The 24,884-nt window shown below is 44.2% G+C and overlaps 1 long non-coding RNA gene across 1 annotated transcript; it reads right to left on the reverse strand.

The window, feature by feature from the left end:
* Window positions 1-258: 258 nt before the first annotated feature.
* On the reverse strand, window positions 259-22,468 carry LOC141385733 (uncharacterized). The gene is made up of 6 exons (XR_012406644.1): window positions 22,377-22,468; window positions 4,064-4,232; window positions 2,863-2,967; window positions 2,668-2,738; window positions 1,483-1,659; window positions 259-1,318 (listed from the first exon to the last, which is right to left on the reverse strand). It is a non-coding gene; the product is annotated as an uncharacterized lncRNA (long non-coding RNA).
* Window positions 22,469-24,884: the final 2,416 nt, after the last annotated feature.

The following is a 24,884-nucleotide window of genomic DNA, read 5'->3' on the forward strand; positions in this document are numbered from 1 at the left end:
ACTTAAGCTCTTTAGACCATGCCCCTGACCGTTTCTCAGTGTTTCGCCGCAATATCTTTAAATAAATTATTTATTTAGGCCTAATTTCATTATTAATTAGTTTTCATTATTCGTTTATTATTATGTACAATTGTTGAGACATAAAATAAGATAGTAAAATATAATCAACAACAAAAATTAAAACAGAAATAAAAACATAAATGAAAATGTCTTGTCTTAGTCCTATCAAAAAAAATTCAAACTGAACATCTCTCTATATTTAGGCTAAAAGACTGCTTTATTTATTTATTTAAGACTATTTATTTGTACTGAATGTTTGTGCTTTCATGTTAGTTGACTTTTATTTCTTCAATTCTATTTTCCAAAACTAGTCCTCTTTGCACTTAAAAAGTTTACAATAAAGTGTGTTAACAAATTTTAAATGATTAATGAAGGTATTATAATGCTTTGACTTATTGTTTAATCTCATTTACAAGCACAGTAGCATATTTAAAGCTGCTGTAAAGGCTATTTCTGTCCGTTCGCATCCCGTCCCTTTGCGCCCCCTGGCGGCTCATCCCAAGGATTCCATATTCGGGACCAGGCCATATCCTGAGCTGCTGCTGCGCTGATGGTCATGGGGAGTGGAGAACATGAGTCTGATTCCAGCGACGCTCCAGGGACAGACGAGTCTTCATTGAGGCCATCTTCCAGCATAAACCACGGCGAATGAATTTCTGCACAAGACTTTTGGCCAGCGGAGAAATTAAAATGGTCGTGCCCAACTGAGTCTGGTTCTCTCAAGGTTTTTTTTCTTCACTCCCATCAGGTGAAGTTTTTTTTTCCCTCTCCGCTGTCGCCACTACCTCGCATGGTTCAGGATTGGTAGAGCTACGCATCGATGAATTTCCTCTTCAGTGTTTGAACTCTCAGTAATGATTAAATCACACTGAACAGAGCTAAACTGAACTGAACTGAACTTAAACACTAAAACCTGAACCACACTGTTCCAGTTACTATGACCATTTATGTGAAGCTGCTTTGACACAATCTACATTGTAAAAGCGCTATACAAATAAAGCTGAATTGAATTGAATTGAATTGAATTCACAAGCTGCGGTCATATACTAAAAACAGAGCTGCAGTTATTTCAAACGGCGGCGGTATAAGGCGCGGCGGTAATAGTCACTTTGAACTCTCACCTACTGTAGACATTTGACACATTAGCTTTCTCTTCTTTCTTCCTCCATCCCTGTCAGGGGCAAGTTGTAGCTACCTTGTAATGCATTTTTCCACTTCTTTATCAGTGGCGTGGTATGGACATTTGTCCTCACTCCATCTGTGATTAAAAGATAAACAGATAATTAGTAGTGAACAAGTACTAATGAAAAAAAAAATGAAAAAATTAGGAAAAAAGTAGGCTACCTGCGAAGCAAAAAAAACAATAAAAAAAAAAACAAATAAACTTAAAACACTTTGAAATTAGCAAGAGCTTGAACTTACCAGTTTCTTCATTTGTTCGGGCTGCTCCTTTAGTTGATTTTCAAGCTTTTACAAATCAAATTGGCCAAAGGAAGGTCAAATGTGTTCACATTTGGAATTTCATCACGTCTGTTTTGGTTTTGTGAGAATCAGGCCCAGCTGCTGCTTTATGACGTTGCATGATTTCAGTCAGTCGTGCTAAAAAAGAAAAATAACAGATTAGTATAAATCAACCTGTAGCTTATTCTCATACAACTTCTGTAAATACAACAGTGGGTTAGACACTGCTGATATTCTCTAGTTGATCTTTACTTTCTAGCTGCATTAAACCTTAACAAATTTAGTGATGTCTTCAATTCTTACAAAGACATCACGAGATGCAATAAGTTCTGTCTTGATCTCAAACTGCACTAGAACAAAGACTGTAAATGTTCATAGGTGTACTGCAGGAGTGTCCAAACTTTTTGGGCCGAGGGCCAGATGCAAAAAAACAAACGTTGTCGCGGGCCAAATTTTACATACATCACACAGACACGTTTATATATATATATATATATATATATATATATATATATATATATATATATATATATATATATATATATATATATATATATATATATACAGTTGAAGTCAGAATTGTTAGCCCCCCTAAATTATTAGCCACCGTTTCTTTTTTCCCCAGTTTCTGTTTAACGGAGAGTTAAACATTTTTTTCCACACATTTCTAAACATATTAGCTTTAGTAACTCATTTCTAATAACTGATTTATTTTATCTTTGCCATGATGACAGTAAATAATATTTGACTAGATATTTTTAAGACACTTCTATACAGCTTAAAGTGACATTTAAAGGCTTAACTAGGTTAATCAAGTTAACTAGTCAAGTTAAGGTAATTAGGCAAGTTATTTTATAACAATGGTTTGTTCTGAAGACTTAAGGGGCTAATAATTTTGACCTTAAAATGGTTCATTAAAAAATTTAAACCGCTTTTTATTCTAGCCGAAATAAAACATAAGTCTTTCTCCAAAAGAAAAAATATTATCAGACATACAGTAAAAATGTTCTTGGACATTTTTGGACACGCCTGGTGTACTGGAATGTACAGTATCTGTGCATCTTGATGGTGGTCTTAAGATTTCTGCCATAGTCATTGATGGTGATGGTACTTGTGGTGCTGCATGGATTTCTGAAATCTTCATACCTGCCTTTTATCCAGCCTCTTTGTTCCAAGTAATTTTTCTTCATCACGATATAGATGTGTCTTTACTGTCCCTTGATCAGATACATTTACAAAACAAAACATCACTTTAGTATAGTGCCAGGGCAAAACTCACAGGTTGTAATAGATCAATGACATAATGTTGACAGTATGTGTTTAAAATAATTGCAAACAAACCTGTTCTGCCTTTAGATGTATGACGGGCGATCATCATCCTCATCTGTCTGCCAGTCAGAAACACAGTTGCGTGTGGATGTTTGAGTCGAGCTTCCTCATATGCATCTATAATAAAACATCACATTGTTGTTAACCTCCCGTAAAGAAAAGTTCAAATCCTGAAATACTATCAAAGTTAATTAATGCATATAATACCTATAGTGGAAATAATCAGTACACTGAAGATTGCACAAGATTTATTCGGAGATTTATGCAGAGTGACAGCCTTATGAATCTGAGACATAGATTTGTAAGATGGCCAATCACATGCATTATTCTGTACCCATGAAGATTAACCTACCATTGTGAAAAATGTTTGATGATAGCCAATAACAATAAACCATTTCAGCTGTTTGTGAAGCAATTAGTAATGTAATGTCTGAAAAGCTCAATCTATGTTGAAAATGTATCAGCAGTTTACAGCTTATAATGGACTTTTAGCACACAACTATAACATGCCTATTCACGTTCAAAAGAGAAAACATCAAAATCTGCTTTAAGACGTTCAGTTTTACATTAACTGACCATTACAGCTTGAACAAAAGATATAATTGATTCACATAGGCTAACACATATGAATTAAAGTGCATACTAATATATTTCTCTTGGATAATTTAAAGAGAATAGTAAACAGTCAAGTTTTGATCATTTTTCGTGACTAACTGCATAAACAAGATAAACAATAATATTTTATTAATCCAAAACGATTAGTTTTTATTTACACATAATCACAGAATTAATACTGTTGGATAAGTATACGCCTGTACAATGATTTTTTCAACATCCACGGTACTTCATAATGTTAAATCAGGAAAAAAACACGTTTTGCCATGTTAGTTAATGGATTCGTCTACAGAAAGTTTCTTTAACCCAAAGTTAGCATACACACAAATTCGTTTCATGTTTCTTTAAAATAATTAAAATAGTTTTCAGTTACTACACACGTTACAATCTAACATTGTGTAAAAGGAACAGGAACTTTCAGACGTGTTTGTAACTGTTAGCTTTAGCATACATTAGCTCCAGTCGTGTTTCTTAAAGCAAGTTACATTTCGTATCAAACTGTTTTAAATTACTAAACGCTGTTACAACCAAACACTGTGGAAATGTTTTAAGCTCTAAATTCGCTAATTATACAGTACACAAGCAGTAAAAAGCTTACCTTTCTGACTGGAATCCACGTGAAATCTTTGAAAAACCAAACTTTTTCTTCTTGTGATCTTCGTGCCATGGTGGTTGACAACCAGCTTTTTGGAGCATTGCCGCCATCGTCTGGATTGGAGTTTGGATCAGGAGTTTAGTCACGCATGTGTTTATTATGAAACCAACTTCTGCTTTAATAAAAAAAAAAAAAACAGTCAGCACAGGAGCGTGCTATCTCAAAAATAAGCAAATTTTACATAGTTTTTCTCTAGATGACATGTATAGTCTATTTATAAATAATATTGTTTTGTTTGCGTCTAAACATTGCGACCATCCACACTAAATATTCTTTTTTTCTTTTTTTTTTTTTTTGCTATCGTACCATGAATATTTTCTCAAATTATCATTAAACGTGGAGCTAACAGATTACTAGATAAAATAAGAACTTAATCAGTTGCCATCAGCCGAGTCCTTGCCAGAAGCGGCCAGGACTCTACAGACAGCACTCGGCCCGGATAACACTCGCCGATGCCGAGTCGGAGCCGGAGGCGCCGGAGGACAGCCGAGCTCGGGCCGATTACTGCCTGCTATCTGGGATTTGAGTTACCCCAATATTTTTATTTGATGGAAAAAAAAAACATGATTCGACAAACAGCCTATGCCGGTTCTTAAAAAGGATTCAGTCAGTGTTTTCGTTTTGTAATCTTAATTTGTCATTTAAGTGAAAAAGATCTAGAGCAGGATTTATTTTATTCTTTTTGTTAGTTTATTCTATTTATCTATGCTTCTGAAAAAAACACTGCAGGTGTGTAAATATTCTGTTATGTTCTGTATGCTGTTCGCATGTTAAAATAGCCTAAATCAGTATTTTAAAATGCAATATTTAATGTATCAAACAAAAAATGGCTTGTCAATTTTTTTTTTTTTAAATAGCATTTTGATATCAATCGGTTAACGGTTAATATTCAGTTAAGGAGCGGCTGTCAGTTGGCAAAATTAATTGAAATCAGCATTCCTAGTTTGGCATAAATTGTATCTTAACTAGTTGATGTTATATTTTATGGTCAGTTATCTACAAAATAAACAAGAAGTGCTTCATCACAAGGAGCTGCATTGCCAAAACATCAAGATTATGCGCCAAGATTATGGCAATATGTAAATTGTTATGTTCTCTTTGTTAAACATTTATGTCTTAAATGTTACTAAAGTGGTTTATATTTTATTAAAATGTTCAGTTCTTGATATTCAGTTCTTGTAATGCAGCATCATAATGAACAAATATATGTTGCGTTCCCTTTATGAATTATTTTGTGTTGATAAAAAAAAATGTTCGTAACAATAACACAAACCGCCCAGTAACACAATTCTGATTTTAGAGATGCTTCATAGTAGGGCTGCATGATTAATAGTAGGGCTACACACAATCTTAATTCAGCTTTTCTACGATTTAGCCAATTATATTTTCAAGGTCAGGAGAGAAGGCAGTCTTTTCAAGAACATGAACACCTTCAAATCATGTTAAAAAGTGTCACATACTGTATTCATAAAGTATAATTCACCCAGAAATGTAATTTCTGTCTTCATGTAATGATATTTGCGGCCACAAAATCAAACGTGAGCTGACAAAGAGCTACTGAGAATGCATACAGCACGCCAACGACAGCTACTTTAGTGAACAGAACCTGCATAGGCTGTGAATAACAAGTAAAATGTTGTAAATAACGTTCAGTTTGCTGCACAGAGTGTTCGTTTGAGAGCCGCTCTGAATGAATGATTTGCATGTGTGTGTGTTTTTTCACTGTGACGGCAGCAATGAGCCGCACTTGGAAGTGAAAATTAAACTGGCCACACATCCTTTAAAGGGGTGGTCCACTACGATATTATATTTTAAACTTCAGTTGATGTGTAATGTAGCTGTGTGAACATAAACAGCATCTCTGAATGTAAAATATTCAAAGTTTAATGCAAAGGGAGACCTTGATTTGTACAGAGTTAGCTTAGCAACGCCTACAATTAACGAATTTTGGGGACTACAAAAAATACTTCCGCCCCCTGTGAGATCACAAAAGTTCGTTATTGCGCATCCCACACTGCGCAGGTAAAGGCCGTGGCCAGAGGCGCTGTAACGTTACTGCAGAGAGAGAAATGCCATCCTGCTGTTTCCACAGAGCTGTTCTGTTTCTGTTGTTGGGCTTCCAAATGACACGACCCAAACACAGAAGTGCTTACAGTTCAATATTAATTATGTTCCAGAGAACTATAAAATACATAGCAAGCATGATTTGACAAAACACAGCTTCCAGAATCTCTCCCAGTTCAGTGCTGGATTCAGTTAAAATCTCCTCAAAGATGGAGCAAGGAGACGCTGTGAACTCTGAGTCATGACCTGTAAGTGTTTTTATTTGTTAAAATTGATCATGACATGTACAGTGTCTAACTTTAACGGTGTGTTGTAGCAAAGATGTAAACAACGGGAAATTATGGTAACCGCTAACGACTTAGCTAACGTTACAAATCCATATTTATCAAACGGCTGTAAACGCACACACACACATACACATACACGCACTCTTGGCCAGCACCTGCGTCTCTCTGTGTGAGACGGCAGAATTTCTCTCTATAGGCAGCTATGCTATGCGTTTTACAACTCGGACAATAAAGTCGCAAAAGATATGTGAACGATTCATGTTACTTACACAGGCATATTCCCCATATGCATGAAAGACGTCCTGTAACGCATTGATTTAAAAAAAATACAGCAATGATTTCCCAACTGGAGTGTAACATCAAAAACAAATCAATCCAGGCTCACAAAGGTCTCATCTCACATCTTGTGCTTTATTCTGTCACCACAGAAAATAACTTAATCCGAGCATGAGAGAAAAAGAACAATAAAAATCTCTCCCGCGCACATGCGCTTCTCGTGTTACAGATACTTCATCGTATACACGCATAAACACACTAAAAGGCACAGAAACAGTTAAAGGAGCCGCATCCCATTTTCACTCGTTACAGACACGTGTTGACTGACTGACTGTTTACACAAAACGCGCGTGCTTGTCAGGGCGTGACGTGAAGCCGATCGGCGTATCACAGCATATTATGATGATGACCAATCAGAGTCACTTGAGGGTGGGCCTTTTAGAGGAACTAGGAAATATGACAGTCGTTTTCATGTTAGCTGAGTAGCTGTGTATAATCAAAGTGAGATTTATGAAAAAATAACACGATTTCCTTCAAGTTAAACATGAGCACACATTGCTTTGCATCTTATTAACACAACCAAGCCTTAAAAATAACATTCTGGACCACCCCTTTAAATGATAATAAGGTTATGGTTAATCGGTTATGATTACGATAAGGATTTCATATGTCTTTTCTTTCATAGCAAACACAAAGTGTTGTGCAACTAAATAAATGTTTTACAGTGTCAGTATATCACATACTAAATATTTTTGTGAAGAAACATTATTTAATCCACTGGGTTTAGTGTGTCCAGCAGCACCGAACACCCTTTCACTACTGCTGCTACAGGCCGGGATGCAGAGTTCTGATCTGGCAAATTTTGCAAGTTTTGGGTGGGATTGTTTGTTCATCTTCTGCCAGCCAGGAACATCCAATTAATTTTCCATGACAGCAGTCAACGTTTGTTACAAATAAATTATGTTAAAACATAAATAACTCATTCTTGAAAAAAAGGCAAAAGAGCTGTGTGCCTGTGCACATTTGTATAATGTCGGGCTGTAAATGGGTTCGGGCTTTTAAAAAGCTGTCAATCAAAAGTACCTGTTGGGCTCAGGCTCCAACGGGCCTAATTTTTATGGCCCGATTACAGCTCTCTGCATTCCCGCTGGTGTACCAGATTTCTTGTGGTGCGGGAGTAAATTTCCGAATAAATCGCGGGAGCGATGTGTATATGTGTGTATGTAAGAGAGAGAGAGAGAGAGAAAGAGCCAAGTGACGCACAGCACCGCTCTCTCTCTCTCTCTGTGTGTGTGTGTCTGCGTGCAAATGAGAGAGGTGTCCCACGCAGAAGTATGCAAACAAGACAAACAGGTGACTACGAACCTAAGTTCGCATATAAGGTATTCAGTTTCTGAATGGTTTAGGCACAAGCCAACAGTTTGGTGATGCTGTCTGAGCCTTAAGTCATAATTTTTTTTATTTTTATCACGCACGGTAATACCGGATACCGGGGTAAAATATAAAGGAGGTCTGAAAGTATCAAATTTTGGATATCGCCCAAGCCTACCCCACAGTTATGGGAATTCTCTGTTTTCACTGTGTAAAAATAAATACCATACAGAAAAGAACCATGTCAAAAAAAGCAGACCCTGGATTCTGCTCAAAGGGGTTCACCAACCGGAAAAATGCTCTTGAAAGATTTGAACGGCATCAAAATACTAAAGCCAATCATCATGCAGTTACAATCAATTGTCAAGAAGGAGTCCCAATAAATAAACAACTCTCAACTGTCTTGTCAAAATAACAGGAAAATGCCAGACACTGCTTGCAAATTATTATAGGTGCAGTACAGTATTTTACTAGGCAGGGTTTGGCACTGTGTGGTCATGACAAAGAGGATGGTAACCTATTTCAATATTTGAAATATAAAAGGAAGGATGAAGCCTATCTTTTTGACTGGCCATGCCATTGTCATGACTGTAAGAATCAGCTCTTTGGTTTAAATCATGTTTTAAATCATCAAAGATTCGAACATGATTCACATCGAATTATTTAAAGCTTACACTTAACCTAAGTATTTGTCCAGCAAATAGAACGTTTAGTGTAAAGCAATCCTGTATTATATTATTACGTGGCCAACAATAACGATATAAAAACAGTATGTAATTATTTAATAAGCAAGGTAGCAGTATCTGAAGCTGAGGCATTAACTTATAAAACACACAACACACCAACACTGATCTTAAAACGAAACAAAAGTTTATTGCTACTCTATAACACAAAGTACTAATCTACGTACATAAACACACGCACAAGCAGTTTGAGGAGAGTTTTGACTGAGTGGATTTAACTTCTAGCCTTTGCTAAGTTCTTAGCATTGCAACCTGAGAGAAACCATAAAAGCAGAGAATTTCGCTATTCTTTACTACTTAAACATAATTCACACCAGTGTCAGCAATGGATAGAAACCTTGTTTGTGCTACTTGCGTTCTGATGGAATTTTGGTTTCCTCGACTGGTCCAAAGGGAAATCCCGGTGAAGCTGATTGGTCAGCGTAGCAACTTCAGTGACGTGATGGAATTCCCTCGTAGGTGAAGAGGGGTTTCCTTAGTCGGTTGCTAGGGATACGGATGTTGGATGAGGCGGCGTTTGAAGTCCTTCCTGGCGTTTCTGTAGTTATGACGGAGTTTCAGAGTTCTGAGATATTGACCCGATGGCTTGTTGTTGATGCGGTTGCACAAGCAGATCAGGGGTCGAGCCGGCAGCAAGTGAAGGTCGCGGTCTGCTCCGTGATGTAACGAGGCTTCCGGCAAGGCGATGTAACGGCCACAGCACGAGAAGAGCGACATCCGGGCAGCGACGGCGGTGACGACTGGCAAAGATGACCGGCAAAAGATGACAATGAAATTCCTTTGTTCAAAGTTTTATAGGCTTTGGTAGAGGCTGGGTCTACACAATACTTGTCCAATCAGAGAAGGTGCGGGGTGGAGTCATACCCCAATTCTGCACTCTAAAAGGCCAGGTTGACACCTTGTATGGGTGCTGCTTTGATAGCATAGTGGTTAAAATAAAGTCTCATAACATGGACACTTTTCATAGTATGGTTTCTTCATATAAACCAATGCATTTGAAATGTTCCTAGCTTTCAATCAATAACAAACATGAAGTATTTCACAAACATTCTGTAGATTTCATTTGCCACTGAGGGCTATTACTCAATAACTATCCATAACAGTTTTGTTAAACACATGGAACATGTACACACAAAAACCTACAGAAACATAAAGCAAACGTACTTTACTCAAATAAACAGTTTTACTTAAATGTCCATTAAACTTTGGAAGCGTTTCTGATCACTTCTGTGTCTGCATGAGAATGTGTATTCCTTGCAGACGCCAAAGGACACATGAACCAAAAGGTACTTCTCAAAAACCGGTTTGGTGGGTTTTTGATTGTAGAGCCTCTTATTGTTTTAAGGTGTAAAGTTAATTAACACACAACTGTGATGTTGACTGGCTAGTCATCCTGTGGATTGCCTTTTGCTGGGTGCCTGTGGATTGCTTTGAAAATAAAATCAAAACTCAGACATGTAAGCACCAACCACTCTTTTAAGGATAACATGGTCTGTGGCTTGTTCGGTTCTGGAACGATTCGTTGACTCACTACATGACCATACCTCTCCACAAGTGCAAAACGAGATTTTGCAGATGTTAGGTGTAATGGAAATTCATTTTTAGATAAACATGTGTAGTGGAAACTTACAGCAGAAACAGAAGAGCACCTGACGCACGTACAGAATGGGCCTTATTAGGATTTGACCTTGCAAGCAGTACAAACTAGATAGAACAGTGAACACATTTTGCTTCAGTGTCTCATTCTGTAGAAACTGTCATCAGAATGGGCATTATTAGGATTTGACCTTGTAAGCAGTAAAAACCAGATAAAAGGGTGAACATACTTGACTTCAGAGTCTCACTCTGCTGAAACTGTTGTTGCTGTATGATTGTGACCTTCTTTGCAAAAAATAAAACTTTAAAAAGACATCCCGGGTAATACTTTGTTTCTTGACCACAGAGAGCGCCTCTTTAAAGAAAATTGCCACTACAATTTGGTGTCAGAAGTGGGATGTCTTTGAGGAACTTTTCCGGACCCTGCGGACGGTGACTGATCATCCTGGGACTTCGTGTCACAGCCCTGCCCTGCTCGATTGAGGGTTGAGGGGCCGACCGCCGGGCTCGGAGGGGGACCCCACTGACATCTGGGAAAAGAACTCAATGGCATCTGAACTCTGGTAAGAGACAAATTCTTTGTTTACTACTAAAAGAAAATTAAACAGTTTTGGGCATTTGATTAGGCTATTAAAATGGTTTTTCACTGTTATTTGGGCCATCACCATGCTGGTAGATCAGTCTCTGTGGGATAGCACCGTGATTAATGCAAGTGAGATCTGACATCAGGCGGTGATCGAGACCTTTTTACAAGTGAGATCTGGCATTTAGCTAAGATCAAGACCTTACACAAGTGAGATCTGGTGCCTGACTAAGATCAAGACCTTTTTAACAAGGAGTTGAAATCAGGGGGCTGTGCGATTTACTTCCAAAAAGAGGTTGAAAGCTAGGGCTGTGCGATTTACTTCCGGAAGAAAGTAAAAAAAATTCTTTTTGAAAACGAAATGCATTGATTTTATTTTTTTGCTGTTTGAAACAACTAACACTCATTATGGGGATGGTGGGTCTCTAGCAGGGGGGGTCTTTGGAACGACCGCTGGCGAACGCAATGGATGAGCTCACCGGGCGCGTTGGTTAGACCCAGGGGAGAGCCCACCAAGCCATGCCCGGATAGAGACCACTCTCCCCGGCGTATCCCGCGCCTGGAGGTGCTAGCGCGACCCTGGGTTTCGCTGACCTGCCGTCAAGGTTTCGATAACAGACAGAAATAGAGCACTTTTTGCAATTTTTGATTTAGCGGTTGAACGAACCAGGGCTCTAAAGAGGGGCCCATTGCCCCAAGACTAGCGTTCGAACCCAGGCAAGGCCAGTGGGCTGAACACCATGGGAGTCAGGAGTCTATGGCTGAGCTGCCAACCCGCGCCAAAGCGTCCTTTTCCCCGCAGGCCAGCGCGCGCGCGCCCCGGAGAGACAGGGGACGCAGCTGAGCTGTCAACCTGCGCCAAAGCGTCCTTCTCCCCGCAGGCCAGAGCGCGCGCGCCCCGGGGAGACAGAAGACGCAGCTGAGCTGTCAACCCGCGCCAAAGCGTCCTTCTCCCCGCAGGCCAGCGCGCGCAATGGCCCGGTTGGGTCACCAACGGTAAGCGAGGGGTCAGAGAGCCAGGGGGGGGGGTCTTTGGCGATCAGTGCTTGCCCGGGATAAGTGAGGGTGTATTGGGCACAGAGCGCGTGACATGAAGCCTTGGAGGCCAATGGTTCACCAGCGGCACCATTTACACATCAGAAGAAACCTAAGTGTGCTCACCGGGGGCGTTGGTTAGACCCAGGGGAGAGCCCACCAAGCCATGCCCGGATAGAAACCACTCTCCCCGGCGTATCCCGTGCCGCTGACCTGCCGTCGAGGTTTCGATAACAGACAGAAATAGAGCACTTAGTGCAATTTTTGATTTAGCGGTTGAACGAACCAGGGCTCTAAAGAGGGGCCCCTTGCCCCAAGACAAGCGTTCGAACCCGGGCAAGGCCAGTGGGCTGAACACCATGGGAGTCAGGGGTCCATGGCTGAGCTGCCAACCCGCGCCAAAGCGTCCTTTTCCCCGCAGGCCGGAGACAGGGGGACGCAGCTGAGCTGTCAACCCGCGCCAAAGCGTCCTTCTCCCCGCAGGCCAGAGTGCGCGCGCCCCGGGGAGACAGGGGAAGCAGCTAAGCTGTCAACCCGCGCCAAAGCGTCCTTCTCCACGCAGGCCAGAGCGCGCGCGCCCCGGGGAGACAGGGGACGCAGCTAAGCTGTCAACCCGCGCCAAAGCGTCCTTCTCCACGCAGGCCAGAGCGCGCGCGCCCCGGGGAGACAGGGGACGCAGCTAAGCTGTCAACCCGTGCCAAAGCGTCCTTCTCCCCGCAGCAAACATGGGTTTTCATCGTTCACGGAGGCTAGAACTACATGCCGCTGGTGCCCCATCCACGCGCCAAAGACCGGTGGTGCTCCTTTCAGAAACCCAAGACCGATTGGGCCACCAGCGGTACGTCTTGGCCAGTTGGGTCACCAGCAGCACGTCTGTCTTGTCCGTGCGGTTTGGAGGAGTTAGTGTCCCCGGGCTTAATAGTGGGGTGCCCGGGCACTGCTGGTGATCAGGTGCCAATCTGGAGGGTCCTTTGGAACCAGCGCTTGCCCCCGGAGAGTGGGGGTACCTCGGGCAGTGCGCGCACGGCACAGGGCCCTGGATGTCAGTGGTTCCAGGCCAGGGAGTGGAGCTCGGCTTTCCCCTGGAGAGTGGGGGTACCTCGGGCAGTGCACGCAAGGCACAGGGCCCTGGATGTCAGTGGCTCCAGGCCAGGGAGTGGAGCTCGGCTTTCCCCCGGAAAGTGGGGGTACCTTGGGCAGTGCGCGCACGGCACAGGGCCCTGGATGTCAGTGGCTCCATCAATGGTTCACCAGCGGCACATCTTTATGCATCTAGCGCTAAGGTCCAACAGGAAAACGTTCGGCCTGGCGCTCACCGGGGCGTTGATTAGACCCAGGCCCGAGCCCACCAAACCATGCCCGATGGGAGACCACCCTTCCCGGCCTACTTGTCGGGACGTCCCGCGCCTGGAAGTATTTGCCCGACACAACAGTCTCTGACCTGCCATCAAGGTTTCGGCGAAGTCGAAGAATAACGGACTTAGTCTCTGACAGTCTAGTTGCCAGACCCCCTTGGTGACTGATCGATAGGAGCAAGTGTTAGGCCCCCACCCAGGCCCCCCAAAGCACCAATGGGGTTGGCCTCTATGGGTGTGGTAGATCCTCCCCGTCCTGGGCGTTCTATCAGGGAGGCATGGGGGTGTCCCTCCGCACACAGCGCCCCCCCCCTTCCTGCCTCGATCCGTGGGTAAGGACCCAGAAGGCCCGTCTGGCTATGACCCAGAGCTTGTCTGCCGCTCAGCCCGCCAGCCCGCCCCCCTGGACTCCGTTTCCCCCGCACCGATACTCGGCCCGTGCCCCCGCCCCACGCTCCTCGCCCTGCGAGGGCTGGGGGATGCTCGGTGGGTTCGGTCGAGTCACCCGGCGTGGTGAATTGAGCCCCCAGGGGCAGCGTAGGGCACGAGCTGGTGTAGGCTTCGATTCTCCCCCCGCCCAAGTGTGTGCGTTTGCATCCCATCCGTCCGCCCGCAACGCCGCCCACCCCCTGGGTTTATCCTTGCTGGCTCCCGGCTGACCCTCACCCCACCTACCCTGCTCCCGGGGGGAGTGAGGGTGGTTGCTTGGGGGAAGCTAGTGGTCTCCGGCGAGGTGAAACGTGCCAGGGTCAGTGGTGCCGGGGGGAATGAGGGTGGTTGCTTGGGGGAAGCTAGTGGTCTCCGGCGAGGTGAAACGTGCCAGGGTCAGTGGTGCTGGGGTTACGGGCTGTCTGGACCCCCCTTTCGATGGTTGGTGCGTATCGATGTTGGTTGTAGCAGGTCGTAAAAGCAAAAAAAAAAGCTGGCGCGTGTGGAGCTGCCCACCAAAACGGTGCATGTTTGATGGGGCTCAAACAATCCCCTTCTTGGGGTGGTAAAAGTGAACGAGAAACGCTGTTGAAAAGCTCCCGCAGGCCAGAGCAGCAATGAAGGGGGGAGGGAGTGAGGTGGAATACCCCTTCCTCTACTCGAGTCGTAACAAGAGAGAGAGGTGTCGAACTGCTGGCCGAGGCAGCGATGAAGGGGGGGTGCATTGTTTCACGGGACACCCCACCCCCCCTGGTTCCTTTGAAAAGGGGGGGGAGGGAGTGAGGTGGATAACAAAAGAAGGCTTGAACCGAATGGATCCCCGTAGGGCATCGGCTTACACCCCCTGGTGCGGGGGGGTGTCCTTCCCCTTTAAGAAATACGGGTCCACCAACGTCATGACGCAGAAGTGGACACCGCCTCCGCCCGCTTATCAACCGCCGCACCTGGCGTGTGGATTTCTTTCCCCCTCTGCATTGGCTCTAGCACGGTCATGGCTGAATGTGCCCTATGCTTCAACTTCTACAGTCAGCTTGCTCCTCACCTGACGGCCGTTCACAAGGTGACCAACTCCGACGAGAAGAGGCTACTGCTCGCGCTGGCCACCGGCCGCGTGGACACGCGGAAGATGCCGTGCCCGGTCCCGGGCTGTCGCAGGACGCCAGCCCGCCTAGACAGGCACCGAAACAACGGAAAGTAGCTCGGGAGTTGCAGTGGCTGCAGTCCACCCAGCCGGCAATCCCCATCGTGTCCCGGCTAGCCTCGTCCTCCGAGGAGGAGCGGGACTTGGAGGGCCCGGAGGCCGGCCGCCCGTGCGCCGATCGCGGCTTCAGGCGCGCCACGGAGTGCATACAGGCTCAGCTCACGGACCTGAGGAAGCAGGTTACCAAGATGCGGTCTACCCTGCTTCAGTTCACACGCCTCTACCGGGAGTTAAGGAGGGGAGAAGGGGGGAGAAGAAGGAGGAAGAGGGCGAGGAGAACCAGGTCACCTCCTGCACCACCGGCTCCCGGGCGAGGGGAGGCCGGAGGTCCGACGCCCCCCGAGCCTCCGGAGCCTTTGGACCCCCATGCCTTCCCATTCCCGGACCAGTTCCTGGACTACCTATCGGAAACCCCGCCGACCGCCTGTCGCCTCTCCAGCACGGCTCTGGTTCTGATTCGAAGGGAGATCAGAGCCCTCATTCGCGGCATACGCCGGCGTGTCGTCGTGCACGAGGTTCAAACCAAGCAGTCGAAGGAAAGCAGAATGATCCCCAAGGCCAGCCTAGTGCGCTGTCACCAGACCGCTGGGAGGAAAATCCCCGCCCTGCTAGGTAAGCCAGCCTTCCGCCGTTCCAACAATTCCCCCTGTTCGTTCCTCCAGGGTACCAGCAGTTCTTGGTTCACCCTGTCACGTCTGTCTGTCCCTCTCCCCTGCGAATGGGACTCATTCGGGGGGAAGGGGGGCAGACAGACGTGGCTGGGTGAACCAACGGCTGCTGGTGGCCTAGGTTTAATTTCCTCTCTGGGTCACCAGCAGTTCTTGGTTCATCCACCCACGTCTGTCTGCCCCCCTTCCCCCCCGAATGAGTCCCATTCACGGGGGAGAGGGGCAGACAGATGTGACTGGGTGAACCAAGAACTGCTGGTGCCCCTGGAGAAGAAACAAACATTTCCTCTCCGGGCCACCAGCAGCTCTTGGTTGAACTGCTGGCGCCCCAGAGAATAAGTCACCACCATCCAAAAGCTGTTGGTGACCCAGAGAGGAAATAGAACCGTCAGTGGTCTAATTTGTCTAATGTCCTTCATCAGATAGCCTCGAGTCCAACCCAAGCACTAGGCAACAGTGGCGCTTTTATGGCTTTCTGACTGGTTACCTAACCTCCATCTCTGGGCACCGCTGTGGCGTCTTCCAGAATCTCACAATCCAGGATGTTGAAGAGGCCTCCAGAAGCCCCGACGAGTCTGCTTATGTCATTAACGTATGGCGCAAGTAAGGTGGGGGTCACCAGTAGCATGCTCTCTAAATCACTGCTTGTTCTCTGATGGCAGATTACCACGCATAAGACAAACAGAGCCTTCGGGGCGGCGCAGTTGTCTCTAAACAGGGAGGAATACAACTGGTTCCGCAGGTTCTTGGCGCTGCGGGCTGGTCTCCCCGGAGGAAGCCAGGCTACCTATTTCTTTTTCACTTCCAGAGCCAGTCCTTGTCGCACCCTGAACAAGTACTTTCAGTCTGCGTGAATCAGTATGGGCCTTCCAGGCAAACCCACCTTTACTGACGTACGGACTGCGATCGCGACTCATGTGAGTATGCCTGTGACGCCCCTGTAACTACCACCGGCAGCTTCGATCCTAATCAAGCTTCTGCCTGTCTGTCTCTCTCCGACGCAGGCAAAGAATGCACACTCTTCAGAGGATCGCCGCAAGGTGGCGCAATTCATGTTCCATGACACTTCAACCTCAGATAAGTTCTACGCACTTCACCTCGAACCTCTCCAAGCACGCGAGCGCCGCAGACTGTTTGAAAGGGCCCTGGTGGAGGAGGAGGAGGATGGGGAGGCAGCGGGCACTGAAAGCCCCCGCGGAAAGGGCGCAAGAGGACAGAGACTCCCGTGTCTCCCCTGGTAAAATCAGATTCTCTTTGGCGTGGACAGCAGAACGTGTGGCATTGGCTAACTGCCCTTTATGTTTCTCTTTTCCAGGAGGGAACCAGCAGGAGGACGCTGCCATGGCGCCCTGCCAGGGGGAAAAGCCAGGGCGCTCGCCCACTCGAACCAACAGTAGACTCTGAATCGTCCTGAATAAATATTGTACAACTTAACGGTCAAATGGTGTTCAGTGTCTTCATTATTCATTTTATTTATTATCTGTGTGGTAAAAGTAGATTCAGTAGGGACAAATGAGCCCTGTCTTCTTAGTTCAAAGCTGGATGCCTGCTGCGTCCAGGTTCTGCCATGGCTACATTCCGATTGGGACAAATTATCCCTGCCTTGTGTGGTAAAAGTGACTCGCGGGACGCCCCCGTCCAGGTTCAGCCTTGGTTGATAGCTCATAGGGAGAAATCCTCCCTTTTGCAGCACAAGGAGGTGCTGGGCTGGACGAATCTGTCCAGGTCTGCAAATGCTTTGAATGCCCAGATGGCCCAGAGTCCAATTCTGTATATTAGCAAGCTTGTCCCGGGACAGCTCAGTCCTTTGAGATGCATGAAGAGGTCAGGACAGGGCAGCTGTGGAGTGGAGGTTAACTTTATGGAGGAGGTTGAAATCGGGCCAAGCGATTTACTTCTAAAAGGGGGTTGAAATTGGGGGCCACAAAATTAGAGCTGGAAAGCTTAACTTTTTGATTTTAGGTGAAAAATCTAAATCTGTTGGAGACTTCCGACAGATTAATAGGTACCGAAAAAGTCCAGGGGAAAGATTGTTGCCAGTATGGGGAAGTCTCAAAGCAAAATAAAAGATATAATACACCTGTGTTTTGGAACATGAAAAGACTGTATGGGGAAAAAAGAAATGCAAGATATAGGAAAACTACTAAAGTATCACAGGTTTCTGAGGGAAATAGTAATTAGCATTACTAATCCTTTCTATACATCTGTTTCCATACATGTACCGATGTACCATCACTATCCCATGGCTGAGCTGCGAGCCCTGAGAACTGACCCAGACCTCAACTGCTACAGTCCCAGAAGACCTCCAACCGCACCAACGAAATTCCCACCTCAAGCGAGAGGAGGACATCTGTTTGAAGTGGAGAAATGGACATTTAACGGACATCCTGCTGTGTGCTCAACATGCTGAAGACAAACTGACAGTGAAGTAAAAGCAAGACAAGATGAAAGCAGAAAGGGAGCTGTGCATGGCTCTGGCACAAGTGGCAGACCTGACACCTGACAACCAAAAATACCACAAGTTCAAAGGTGACAAAGGTGTCAAGGGGGAGAAAGATACCATAAGATGGAGAAACTGGAATGTGACAGATGGTGATGAAACCTGCAGAGCCTGTGGTGCACGTGACGAGAAACAGTACCAAATGTCTGCGCTTACAACCGAAATGGACTTTTGGTCAAGGATTGACCCGAAAGGCACAAACCAACAACGAGGAGCTGATGTGCGGAGAGGTAAGAGCAGAATGGAGGGGGTCTGGGCAAACAGCCAACAGCTACAGTAAAGGGAAGTGAACATTTTTTTTTATTAACATGTTTGAATGCAGACACATTTTTATACACACACATTCGCATACACTGACATACTTGCTCTCTGCAATGAAGGAAAAGCTTGCATTTCCCACTTTAATTTTGATCACAGTAATATTGATAATTTTTCTGATAAAATTGCATTGTTTTTAATAGTGAAGCATTTTTTAAATATGCCAAAATATTCTATGTTGATTGAGAATACATTGATTGAGTTTCTAGCTGATAGTGGAGCTAGCATATCTTGCATACTACCATGTGACCTGCAGTGTGAAATACCTTTAGCAAACAAATTTCACGAGTCTGTCTGCATCTGGTCATACAGTGGTTGAGTGATTTACAGCCCCGCTGACCTGTGAGACAGAGGGGGGTAACAATTTCAGACATGCCTTTGTTAGATCACCAAAATACCCCGTTCCTTTCCTTGGAAGGGACATTTTGTGTGAATTAAACTTGCTTTTAACAGCAGACTCCTCTGGTGTGAGAGTGATTGAAGGAGAGGAATTTTGTTGTTTACAAATTGAATCACAAGCACCACAGTGGGCCTATGAATGGCTGGTTGAAAACAATGAATGGGCTAATTCAATTTTCAAATTGGCTGAAGAACGTGTAAAACCTTTTGACAGTGATATAATGTCTCCTAGTGAACTGCATTGTATGTCACATGTCGTAACTGATAGAGATACAGAGTTTGAAAAAGCTTGGTTTGAGGCAAATGTGAATGAAACTTTGGTTTTAGAGAAAATGTACTGGAAGAATAGTCTCTGTGCAGTTTCAGTGTCTCTGTCAGAAAAGCAGCGTTCATTCTATCTCATGTCAGCACAGGCTGTGCCTCACATAACAGTTTGCAAGGGTAAACATCAGTCTAGGGCTGATTTAGGCCCGTTTGTGAAGCAGTGTGTTGAAGCCAAAGACTGGGAAAACAGAGAGGGAGGGGTAGAATGGAGCGCGCTCTCTCAGGCCTTTAGAGTGGACAGTGAAACTGAAACAGCTGTTTCAAGAACTGTGACTGCTATTGACAAACTTTGCGTAAAGAATCCTTGCATGGTTGACTTGAAATGCATTTTTTAGTGTGCCAGTGGACAAAGAAAGCCAGTTTTGGTTTGTATTTTAATTTCAATGGCAAAGGCTACACCTTTACACATCTGTGTCAGGGTTTTACAGAATCTCCAACTTTGTACAATGAAGTGTTGTTAAGTAGTTTGGAACCTTTGACCCTGACAGCTGGAACTGCTTTGTTAAAGTATGTTGATGACCTGTTGATATGTGCTAAGAATGAAAAGACGTGTGTAAAAGACATTGTGACTCTCCTCAGGCATTTGGCTAAGGAGGGCCACAAGGTCAGTTTGACAAAATTGCAGTTTGTTAAACTAAAGGTTTTGTTTGTTAAACAAAACATTTTTCGGGCACGTTATTACACCACAAAGCAAATCTCTTTCTTAAAAAAGGGTAAGTGGTATAAAAAAATGTACCAAAACCACTAACGAAAAAACAAATGTTGTCTTTTTTGGGTATGTGCTCATATTGTCGCACATTTATTCCAAATTATGCAATTTTGGAACAACCCCTGAGAGCCCTAACACAAGGGAAGGGGATGAAATCCACTGACAAACTAGGGTGGACGACAGAGGCAGAGCAGGCATTTGTAAACATGAAATTACAAATGGCTGAAGCCCCTGCATTGGGTTTACCTGTACCAACAAAACCATTTGTTCAGATGATAGATGAAAGAAGTGGGTTCATGACGTCATTACTCCTACAGGACCATGGAGGTAGACTGTGTTCGCCACGACCTGACCTTTCTGACGAACCACTTGAAAATTGTGACAATGTCCTCTTTGTGGATGGTTCAGCATTTAAAGATCCACAAACAGGCCAGAATAAGGTTGGTTATGCTGTAACAACCTAATTTGATGTGGTGGCCTCTGGGAAATTACCAGGGCACTATTCGACACAGGCCGCAGAGCTCGTGGCGTTGACAGAAGCCTGTAAATTGATGGCAGAAAAAGAGGCTACAATTTACACTGACTCAAGATATGCATTTGGAGTAGCTCATGATTTTGGGGCTCTGTGAAAACACCGAAAATTTCTAAAGTCAGATGGTCGACCAATATTCCATGCTCCTTTAGTGGCAGCGCTGCTGGATGCGATTTTACTACCTGACAAACTGGCCATTTGTAAATGCGCAGCACATACTAACAATAAAGATTCTATTTCTGTAGGTAACTCCAGGGCAGATGGAGCAGCAAAAGTTGCGGCGTCCCAAGACAAAGACAACTCTGAATGTTCTTTGCTATCTGTTGGTGATAACAATGACGTGTGTTCTTCTGTGCAGGACATGCAGACCTTCGCGACAGAGCTAGAGAAAAACAAGTGGAGACAGCCTGCTGTGTGATGAAAGATTATGTGTGGAAGTGTGCTGAGGGCAAGGCGTGCTTACCAAAACATTTTTTCCAACATTATGCAAAATTACTTCACGGTAAAGATCGTGTGTCAAAAACAGCAATGGTTGCGCAAATGAGGGAACTGTGGTTCAAAAAGGGGTTCACTGCATTTGCGGACAATTTCTGTAGACGATGTGTAATTTGCAACACACATAATGTGGCCAGAGCGATAAAAGTTCCACAATCATCTCATCCACCTCCAACAGGGCCATTTGAATATTTGATGATGGATTTCATTGAATTGTCCCCATGCAATGGGAAAAGGTACTGTTTGGTGATGGTTGACATGTGGTCAAAATGGGTTGAAGTTTTTCCAACCTCAAAACAAGATTCGGCTGCGGTAGCAAAAGCGCTAATGACTGAAATTGTGCCGAGATGGGGAATACCACGAAAAATAAGTTCAGATAATGGTACTCATTTTGTTAATGAAGCAATCAAACCAGTGAGCCAATATTTGGAAATTGATTTGAGAACACAGTTACCATCCGGCTTCAGGTGGAGCTGTTGAAAGAGAAAATGGCATCCTGAAAAACAAATTGGCAAAATGTTGTGAAAACACAGGGCTTACATGGGTTCAAGCTTTACCCATTGTCCTGATGTACATGAGAATAAGAAAAAGATCAAAAATTAATTTGAGCCCGTTTGAAATTCTCTTTGGTAAACCACCGTGTGTATGTGTGAATGGGGGAAAACAGCAGCTGCCCTTAGTGAAGTTTATGTATAAACAAATTTCGAGAGGATCACGTGCTTATGATTGCTAGCAGCTGACCCGCATTATCCAATTCACTACGATCCAATCAGATGACTCCTAAACTACTATAAATACCCTGGGGTTTATTCCATTGCTATCTTCGTTTTGAAGAGGCAGCTTCACCGTAGCTAGCTCCGTTGAAGAACCTACTCTAAACCAGCATGGACAACCAAAGCATCTACAAGCTATCACCTACCAGCTATCACCTACCAGCTACAATCTACCAGCTACCATCTACAAATTACCAGCTATAATCTACAAGCTACTAGCTATAATTTACAAGCTACAATCTACAGCAGCAACAACAACTGCAGCAACAACAACTGCAGCAACAACAACTGCAGCAACAACAACAACTACTACTTTAAAACAACTCCAACAATTGCATCAACGACTTCAACAAACATCAAACCTTCCACTTCAACGCATCTGCTGTGTCTTCAACCCTATTCTCCAGCAAATGACAGCCAAAAACTCCAAAGCCATTGCAATGAAACTGAACCATTACCTTTTTCCTAGCGGTGCACATGCTATGCACATGAAGGGAAGATTGCAAAATAACTTTACCAAACATTTAGACTAAAACATTTATAAATCTTTTGAATAACAAGACTAGTGTAAACAATGATTTTAACTAAAGATACTTGCCTCTTGCCCGTCCACTGATCCATAACATTTAACAGCTTGTTTGCTGGAATGTTCAGCAAGCAACAGCTCAAGTCATAAACAATGGTGAACTTGATCAACAAAATGGCCGCCGGGCTTTTTCACCTTTGGCACGCTTGACTGGCTCTCCTTTAAGCCAATAGCTGTAAGGAGAAGCGTCACCACCCAATAAGCTCTCTGGAGAAGGTCCTGCCCTCTCTTTTGACTCTGTTGCAAGTCTTATGAATGAATTTGGACCAGACAAGCTTGTGAATGAAGTTAAGATATCAACAAATGTTATTCATGGATTAAAGTAAAGCCAATTACTAACATTCCATTCACAGTTTTACTAAGTGGTGACATCGCCCTCGAAGTCTTATAGAGTTCAGAGTTTGATGTTAGCAATTAAAAAAAGAAAAAAAATTATTATACACAGAGCACTGGGGTCCAATTACACTAGACCAGTGACTCATTTATTCATACACTAGTGTCTTATGTAAGCTTATAATGGCAAGTCAGTTGGATGTGAAACAGCAACAAACAACTTCCTGATTGGCTGCTATGAATAGGAGGACATTTCTGACAACGGATCTTCAATAAACACTTCCAGGACCACCAGACAAACCATACCCCTTATCCTCAGCTCTCCTTCCAGTTGCCATTCTGTGGGGGGATGAATGCTCACCTCTACCATCCTTGCACGTAGCGACATCAAGCTATCAGACCATGCATTAATAAAAAGACCATGACATTTGGCTGCAGAACCTGACCCTCATCCAACCCATTACATTTTATATGCTCTTCAAATACAATCACACTCTACATAAAGGATGCATTTCCACTCACATAGCTTACATCCACGATGCCATATTTCTCAAATTGCTTGAATTGCATTGTCACCCTGATACTAATTTCTGATTTCAGATCTAACCCAAGGATCTAACCCGGGGGTTTCAGCTCTCCCTTCCTTAACCTTATTCTGCTCCAATCTACAATCTGCGACTACCGAACCTGCAACAGTGAATTCGTTAATCAAAAAGAATCGATAATAAACTCATGATAGTACTATTCTTGCCCCACTGTTCAGCGTTCTTGTATTAGTCCCATTGACATTGCGACTTGAGAATTCTCTAGCAAAAACCCTTGATTATTGGTCTCCGCTCCTCACAATTCTATATTCCTAGCATTAACAGCACCATTCCATCAGACGAATACTCGCTGAATTATCATGATATAGACCAAGCAATTTCGCTCATCAGTTTAGCCGGCCGCAATGCTTGGCTTGCAGAAATCGACATTTCATCCGCCTTTAAAATCATGCCAATTCACCCAGACTTCTGGCACCTTTTTGGCATTCATTGGCGCTCACAATTTACTTTGCAGTCCGATAAACTTTCGGCTGCAAAATTAGTCCTAAAATTTTCGATATGCTTAAGAAGCATTATGCTGGATTTTATCTAATAACTACGAAATCCCGCATATCATCCATCTCCTCAATGATTTTCTCCTTATTTCCCTACCTTCTTCACCCCCAGCTAAACACCTATCGATCACCCAAAAGGTTTTCGAAAATCTAGGCATCCCCCTCGCAGAGGAGAAACAGCCGGTCCCAGCACTTCCATAGAATTTCTGGGCATCAACTTAGATTCGAATAAATTTCAAGCATCCCTTCCCAAAGAAAAGATTGACCGTATAATTTCTTTATCTCAATTTTCCTCGAGAAACCATCATGCACCAAACGCGAACTGCTATCTATTCTCGCGCATTTCAATTTCGCGATGCGCATAATTCCCCAAGGCCGCCCGTTTATTACTCACCTCCTTCAGCTCTCCTCCTCGGTCCCCGGTTTAGAAGATACCATATATCTTTCTAAACCCAGTCGCAATGAACGCAGCTTATGGATCTCCTTCCTTAAGCAATGGAACGGCTGTTCCTTTTTCTATAGCGACCTAATTTCTTCCCCGGTGGATATTAATTTATTCACTGACCCTGCCCCCTCAGTCGGGTTCGGCGGCTTTTACCAAGGTCACTGGTTTACTTCAACGTGGCCCCCGCAGATGCTCAGTCTACCCAGAAATCAGCAATCATCTGCGCTTTCGAACTCTACCCCATAGTCGCAGCAGCGCTTTTATGGGTAGATGAATGGTCCGCCTCTAGCATTCTCGTTCATCGCGACAACAAAGCCACCGTTTATTGCATTAATAAAGGACGCTCGCACACACTTCCAATTATGCCCTTATTAAGACGCCTCGTTTGGACGGCAGCCAAAAAGCAATTCATTATGACTGCTAGACATGTTCCAGTTTGCAAAAAATCAAATTACTGATTCTCTCACTTTCTTTTCCAGAAATTTCGGCTCTTGGTACCGGAAGCAGACCAGCATCCAACACCTGTTCCACTCTATTCACAAATGATATTGCCATAAAACTTCCATATCTCTGATCCTTCACGCAGTCGCACCAAGGACCCTTGAGTCATATTCAGAAATGGCTATCACATCCAATTTCAATC

The sequence above is a fragment of the Danio rerio genome, chromosome 1 (genome assembly GCF_049306965.1).
Source record: "Danio rerio strain Tuebingen ecotype United States chromosome 1, GRCz12tu, whole genome shotgun sequence".
Classification (NCBI taxonomy): Eukaryota; Metazoa; Chordata; class Actinopteri; order Cypriniformes; family Danionidae; genus Danio; species Danio rerio.